Source organism: Blastomyces dermatitidis, assembly GCF_000003525.1.
Source record: "Blastomyces dermatitidis ER-3 genomic scaffold supercont1.4, whole genome shotgun sequence".
In the NCBI taxonomy this organism is placed as follows: Eukaryota; Fungi; Ascomycota; class Eurotiomycetes; order Onygenales; family Ajellomycetaceae; genus Blastomyces; species Blastomyces dermatitidis.
In genome coordinates this window covers 2,147,002-2,154,148 of record NW_025544777.1, presented here as the reverse complement: position 1 = coordinate 2,154,148, position 7,147 = coordinate 2,147,002, and positions in this window count along the sequence as shown.

The window sequence follows — 7,147 nt, the reverse complement described above, 5'->3', positions numbered from 1 at the left end:
CCCCCTACCTTCACCCCCTCCTTAACACCCCTACCACCTTTTCCACCCCCTACCCCCTCTACCGCCCCGCAACCCCCCCCCCCTTCCACCCCTTCCACTCTCTTTATTACAGAGTATTTAGCAGTATATACTATAAACACAGAGATCAAAATGTGGTAGATATAGTAAGAGAGAAGTAGAGATAGTGAAAGTGATAGAAGAGAGTGCAGAGCAGTAGAGGTAGTGGTGGTGATAGAGGTGAAAGGGGTGGAAAAGGTGATAGAGAGGGGTGATAGAGGCAGTGGTGGTGATAGAGGTGGTAGGAGTGGGAGAAGCGATAGAGATGGTAAGAGAGGGGTAGAATGGTAAGATGAGGGTAGAGATAGAGAGTGGAAGTGATAGAGGGTGCTGTGGGGCGGTAGAGGCAGTAGTGGTGGTAGAGGGGGTAGAGGTAGTAGGGGGGTAGGAGTGGTAAGAGAGTGAGTGGTAAGATGGGGGTAAAGGTATGAAGTGGAAGTGATAGGGGGTGCTGTGGGGCGGTAGACGCAGTGGTGGTGGTAGATAGGGTAGAGGTGGAAGGGGTGGTAGGAGTGGTAAGAGAGTGGATATGAGGTGGAAGTGATGGGGTAGAGGGGTCACGTTACAGCGTTTTTTGCACGAAAAAGTTGGTTTTTCTTTAATATATAGTTAGAGAAGATTCAAAGGTTTCATTTAGTATGAGCGATTTTTTGAGAACATATGACAGCCCTAGTACAGTACATACTCTGTAGCTGTGCGGAGTACGCTTGCGTACTATATATGTACTGTACATGTACATGTACTGTCATGTTAGTCCGTCCCTAGCCCATTTCGTTCCGGAAGAGGCAAGCCGGCACGAGGGATGGACTTTTTAACAACTCACTCACGCCATCGAGGCGGTCAGGTTCAGGCCATGCATGTATCATGCTATGCCATGCCGGGCAAAAGGGTCATTCATAGTAAAAGAAAAGTAAGTTACTAACTAATATAACTATATAACTGTATCGTATCGAGTAATATAGATATAAAATCTCCCAGCAGAAAAATAAGCTATATAACTATGCCAGGCTCAGTTTCACCGAAATTTACTCTGTATTTATTTTCCCCAGCTAAGACAGAGTAGTTAAATAGTTATAATAATAACTCACCCATTCCCCCGTGGGGTGGTAGAGGGCCACCGCCATTCAGAGTGAGGCTGTTGGTAAACCAGACACAACCTGGAAATAATATATTATTAAATGATTATTGTTTGAACAGTAGCTTATTTGGTTTCTTTTTCTTGACGTACGTTCGCATCGTGTGGGGGTGTGATGATAGCTAGATAGATAAAAGGGTGCTCCTCCTCCTCAACCATTTGGGCTGTTATTTGATTACATTTATTGAATATTTAACTATCTCGTTTTACGAGTAATACTCCTCAATTTCATATATATATATATATATGTGTGTGTGTGTGTATAAGTATAATTAATTTTTTACATGTGTCCCCTGGGAGCTTGTTTCAAGAACAATCTATCTGTACCACCAACACCGCAACCACTCACTCACTCAAACTGTGAACCTAACTGAGTCTGTCACTCACAATCCTCACCATCCTGGACGCATTACAAGCCCTTACTTAGGTTACCATAACTCTGTACAGACACCGGATTAGACTTTTCTTTCATGGGCATCGGAATTCAATAATATTCTAATATTCATCCATCGCTCACTGCCTAGAGATATATCTGATTAATCACTCTCCATCATCTCATCTCCTTGCTCCTTGGAGAAAGGCTCCGGGGAAGAATTAAGAATTATTATTGGCAACAACAACGCCCGGATTCTGTTTCGGGCCGGCGTGGATGCCATCCATGGATGGATAAACGGCCGATGACGTCTTCTTCATCTTCATTATTATCTTTCCCCGTTCTCCTTCCCGCTGTTGTGTCCTTGATGCGAAGGGTTTTTCAGAGATAGTTAATTTGCGGAGCGAAGCGAAGCAAATATATGATGAAAACCCTGGTCATTAAAAGTGGAGAATTTCCTTTTTGGGGTTCTTGGCGCGAATACAGCCCACTGATTGGTGTAGAATTAAGTGAAGCACAATCCCATGACATTGCACTATGACTTCTTCTAACACACCCACAACGCGTTCATCTTTCATCTCATCAACCATATCATCAACCATATCATCTACTCTGTACAGATCCTTGAATAATAGATCACACATCTCATTAACTATCTACTCTGTACAGATTCTTGAATAGATAACACATCTGATCAATCATCTCTTATAGATTCTCAAGAATGAATAATACATCAAAAGCCTGCATTCACTGCTTGCAAAACTAGTCTCTTAATCAATTCATTTCTTTACAGTGTTCTACTACTTCTACAGCTGTCTGTCTTCAATGTCACACTCAGAGAACTCAGATATTATAATCTTCTCTCATTACATCTTTTCTATCACTGATTATCTCTTTACACTGTGTAAAACTGTAAATAGATATGTACAGTGAAATCAGATTCTTCTATAGTCACAGATTCTATAATAAATAAGTCTGAACTTTCTCTGTTATTTTAGACATATTAATACTTCATGTAATTAACAGCAGTCTCTTAAGCCTGTAAATAGTCTATTAAAACAGACATGTTATCTGAGATTAAGTTTTATTATTATAAAATTCATAGTTCTGATATATCTTTATTAACAGTAATCTGTAAAAAGAAAACTGTTATTTAAAGAGCTTACTGTGTTATCAGATATTATAGAGAATATCTCTTATTAACTTTATTCTTAACTTAATTAAGAAAACAGCTGCAGCTGTTATCTTTAATAATTAATTTATCTCTTAGTTCTATAGATCTCTCTTCAGTCTTTCATTAATTATCTATATTATTATTCAACTTATTCTTAAGTCAATTTCATTTTACTTTTACAGGCATGCTTTCACTGCAGATATCTTTTACATTATTTTTCTTACTCTTAACTTTTTAAAGCTCTGTTTCTCAGAGCTCTGCAGATTCATTCATTAATTAACTTAATAGAAGAGTTAGCAGTTTCTTAACATTTCAGCACTCTATATAGTCTGAAAGCTTAATTAATATATTAAATATAGAAGCTCTTATAATTCTTCAGAAATATAATCAGTTATAGACTATAATTATCTCAGACTCTTTAATAAACTCTTAGAGTTCTACTTATCTTACAGATTCAGCTGTTAATTCTGATAATTAACAGTGTATACAGAAATTTCATCATATATTTAAAGATTTATAGATAAAGATCTGTAGCTGTTATTAAATTTACTGATTCAGAATAAATCTTTAAAATAACATTTATACTTATTATTATACTGTTGATTCAAGACAGCTGTCTGATAAGTCATTTTTATTCTCTTAAGAGAATAATCTTGATCTCAGTAATCTTGATTCAGATCTCTCTATTCTCAGTCAGATTGAAAAGATGTTAATTTTATATATATATATCTTTATTAAAATCTGTCAAGTCAGAGAATATCAGTATAAGTATAAAGATTATATTATTAGCTTTCTTAGAGATACTGACTATGTTTATAACACTCTCTCACTTCTTTCTAAGAATCTTGATGTTATTATATTAAAGTCTTTAAATTCAAATATAGATTCTCACTTATAATATTAGTTTCACTGAGATTTCATAATTTATAAAGAAGCTGTTATTTAATAACTAATCTATCTCTGTAAAAATTATTTCAGTTATCAGAATATTGTGATTGATAAAGAGACTTGAAATTAATTATTTAAAAATAAAGATGTCTCTGATCAGATTTCTTTTTACAAGCTTGATAAGTAAGAATTAACAGTTATTAAGAATAAGAATTATTTAAATCTTAATAACTTGAATATCTTATCTGAATACTCTAATATTTCAGATCTTTTAATCTCACAGTTTGAAGTTAAGTAACTTTATTATGAACTTGAAATATCATAGTGAGAACAGATTGATTATCTCACTCTGTCTTCAGCTTATAATACATCACTTAGTGAGTTTAATAATACTTACTCACTCTTTTCTTAAGTCTTTTCAATACTTTTCTTATGAGATGAAGCTGAATTCATTCTTTCTAAACAAAGAATAATTAGTCTTACAGATTATATACAGTTTCTTCTTAAATATTATAACAGCTGCTTTATCTGCTATAGTTATTTTTAATATATTCTTTTCAATTCTCTATTTTATAGATAGATTAATAATCAGAGCTACTTTCTCTATAATTAAACTGACTCTTTTATTAAGAATCTCACTCTAGAGAAGCTGCAGACTGCTTTTACTGCTAACACTTTATAATCTGCTATAATTTTGAATTCACTTACACAGTTTGCAGAGAGTCTTTATAAAACTCATTCTTTTTAAAATGTAAAATATTGTCAGCTACAAGTCTATGTTTGAAATATCAGATCTCTGTATCTATTTCTTACTCTCTCAGTCACAGATTATCACTGAGATAATCTGATGTATCACTTCTCTGACTATATCATTTGAAAGCACAGCACTGATCTTGAGAGATTGAAGTTTATAAGAGATAGTATTTATAACTATTCTGCTATAGTTGCATATTACTTTTATCTACAACTTACAATCTTCAAGAAAAAGATTCTCAACCTGAAATTCAAAATTCTAGATCACTGAACTTATTATAAGTGACAAGGCTGTAGATCAGTGCACTTATATAATGTATTTTAGTGTAAGAATGCACTGAATTCTGAACTTAATATAAATGAAGACTCTTATCAAGTCTTTGCTGACTACTGAGATCTTATTATTACAGCTGAGAATTCTGAGCCTAATCACACTCAGTCTGAAAATGTACAGTCACTTCTTTCTCTCAGTTATTCTGATTAGATGAATATTATTGAACATTTATCTGCAGTTCTCAATTATATTCAATATCATCACTGTAGTGAAAAGTACTGCATTTGTAAATATCAGATTACTAACAATCTATATTACTGATTTCACTTTCTGTATGAATGCTGAACTGACTGTGCTATTCTCAAATCTTTGAGTAGTAAATATTATCAGCTGCATCTCTATTATAATGACTCAATTCTCAATAACTACAACAGATTGATTACAGTTAGCTGACTAGTAAATACTGATATTGCTTTCTATACTGACAGTCATACTGTTCTTGATTATCTGTCTAAGTACATTGTCAAGGCTGAAACAGATACAGAATTCTATCATCAGATTGTTCAATAAGTGATTTCAAGAGTCAGTTCAAGTCACTCACTACTCTCTACAGTTGTTAAACTTATGAATTAACTCATTGATGAGTGTGATTGATCTGCTCAGAAGATTTATTATCTTCTTTTAAATCTTTCTTTATAAATGAGTTCTCATGAGTCAATTGCAGTTGATTGTCAGTCTGAATCTCAACATTATCATAGCTATATTCTTGAATCTGATGAATTATAATATGATTCATTCTTTTTGAAAAAATATAAGTAGTGATCAACTGAATTTGAAGATCTTTCATTTCTTGAATTTCTTTAAATCTTTTCTCACAGTCATTAAATTAAGAGATATTCTCATGTAAAACTCTAAGTGTTGATCTACTTTTCTGTTTATCAGTTTGAAACTGATTCAGAGAACTATACTCATGTCAAACTTCTTCTTCATCACTCTTTTCATTAAATTGAAGATCTCAAGATTATTGATCTCTTCATCTCTTAGCTCTCTTTTACAGAGGTCTTTAATTATTGTCATCTTTCTCATAATCACTCAGTTGATGTCTATGATGAAGACATGCTGAAACCAGAACCTGAGTTTGAAGATAATCAGAATGATGAAGAGAAGCTTGATCTCTCTTGAATATTACTTATCTGTCAAAACTCACAGCATGATAATGATGACCTTATTAACATCTGAAACTGTGAACAGCTTGATTATCAGTTCTTAGATTTCAACTATGATTGAAGCTCTCATATTGATACTTATATCAATCTTGACACAGAATTTTGAAATAATATAAAGACTGACTTCTCTGCAGATACTACTCTTTATAAATATGACTCACTTAAGACTCTAGACTCTGATCAACACCTTCTTTATAACACTATTCTCTATTATTATACTGAGATTCTTAACAGTGAGTTTCTGAATTCTTTGCTAATTAATCTAGATAATGAAGATGACACTGATAAAACTTATCTGATTATAATTTTGTCTACAACTCTTCAAAATCTTGCAGAGGCTCAAGATCTCTCAATCTCAATTATTCAAGCTGCATCAACTGATGTAGCTACTCACTTTATTAATACTTGAATCTTGCATGCATTATTTCAGCTTCTCATACACAAGAATATGTCATATGAACTGCTCAACTCTCAAAATCTTTGATCTTTGCAGACTCTTTTTAAGAATGTTCACTATCTGTTAATTGATGAAAAGTCAATGATTGATTTATAGCAACTCTCATGAATTAATCAGATCTGTCATTACATATTCTCTCACAAGAATGCTCATTTTAATGATCTCAGTATCATTCTCAGTGAAGATTTCTATCAGCTCTCATCTGTTTTTCAAACTCCACTCTATTATAACAGATGTATTGATTATAAAGAAGATATTCAGAGCTGTCAAATCTACTTAGCTTTTAGTAAAATCATTTAACTTACTGTGATTCAATGACAAGTGAGTAGACTGGCCGCTGAGACCATGAATTTCACATTTGGTCTCATTTAGTCTGGTCTCATACATTTCTTGGCGTGAATCCCGCTGGGACTGGCTATCAAAAAAACATGTAAAGTGACTATATATCAGATCTTAAAATGGAACCATAACTTGAAAAAAATGAGAAAGTGATCTCATTTGGTCTCATTTAGTTCCATTCTTGGCATAAAGTTACTATTTTTAGACATTTTAAGGTTTTTTTTAGACTATTTTTAATTTTTTAAAAAGTAACACTTTTTGGTAACACTCAAATGAGATTTAAAGTCATTTAAAGCTATAAAAATAATTTAAATTGAGAAGTGGAAATCATGATCTCATTTGAAAAATGTGATAAGAGTAGACACTAAGTTTCACTGAGACAGTATGAGACTACTATCAAATGTTAAAACTGTGTAATGAGATCAGGTCGAATTGATAATGAGAACTATAAAAAAATCTAGTTCTGGTCTC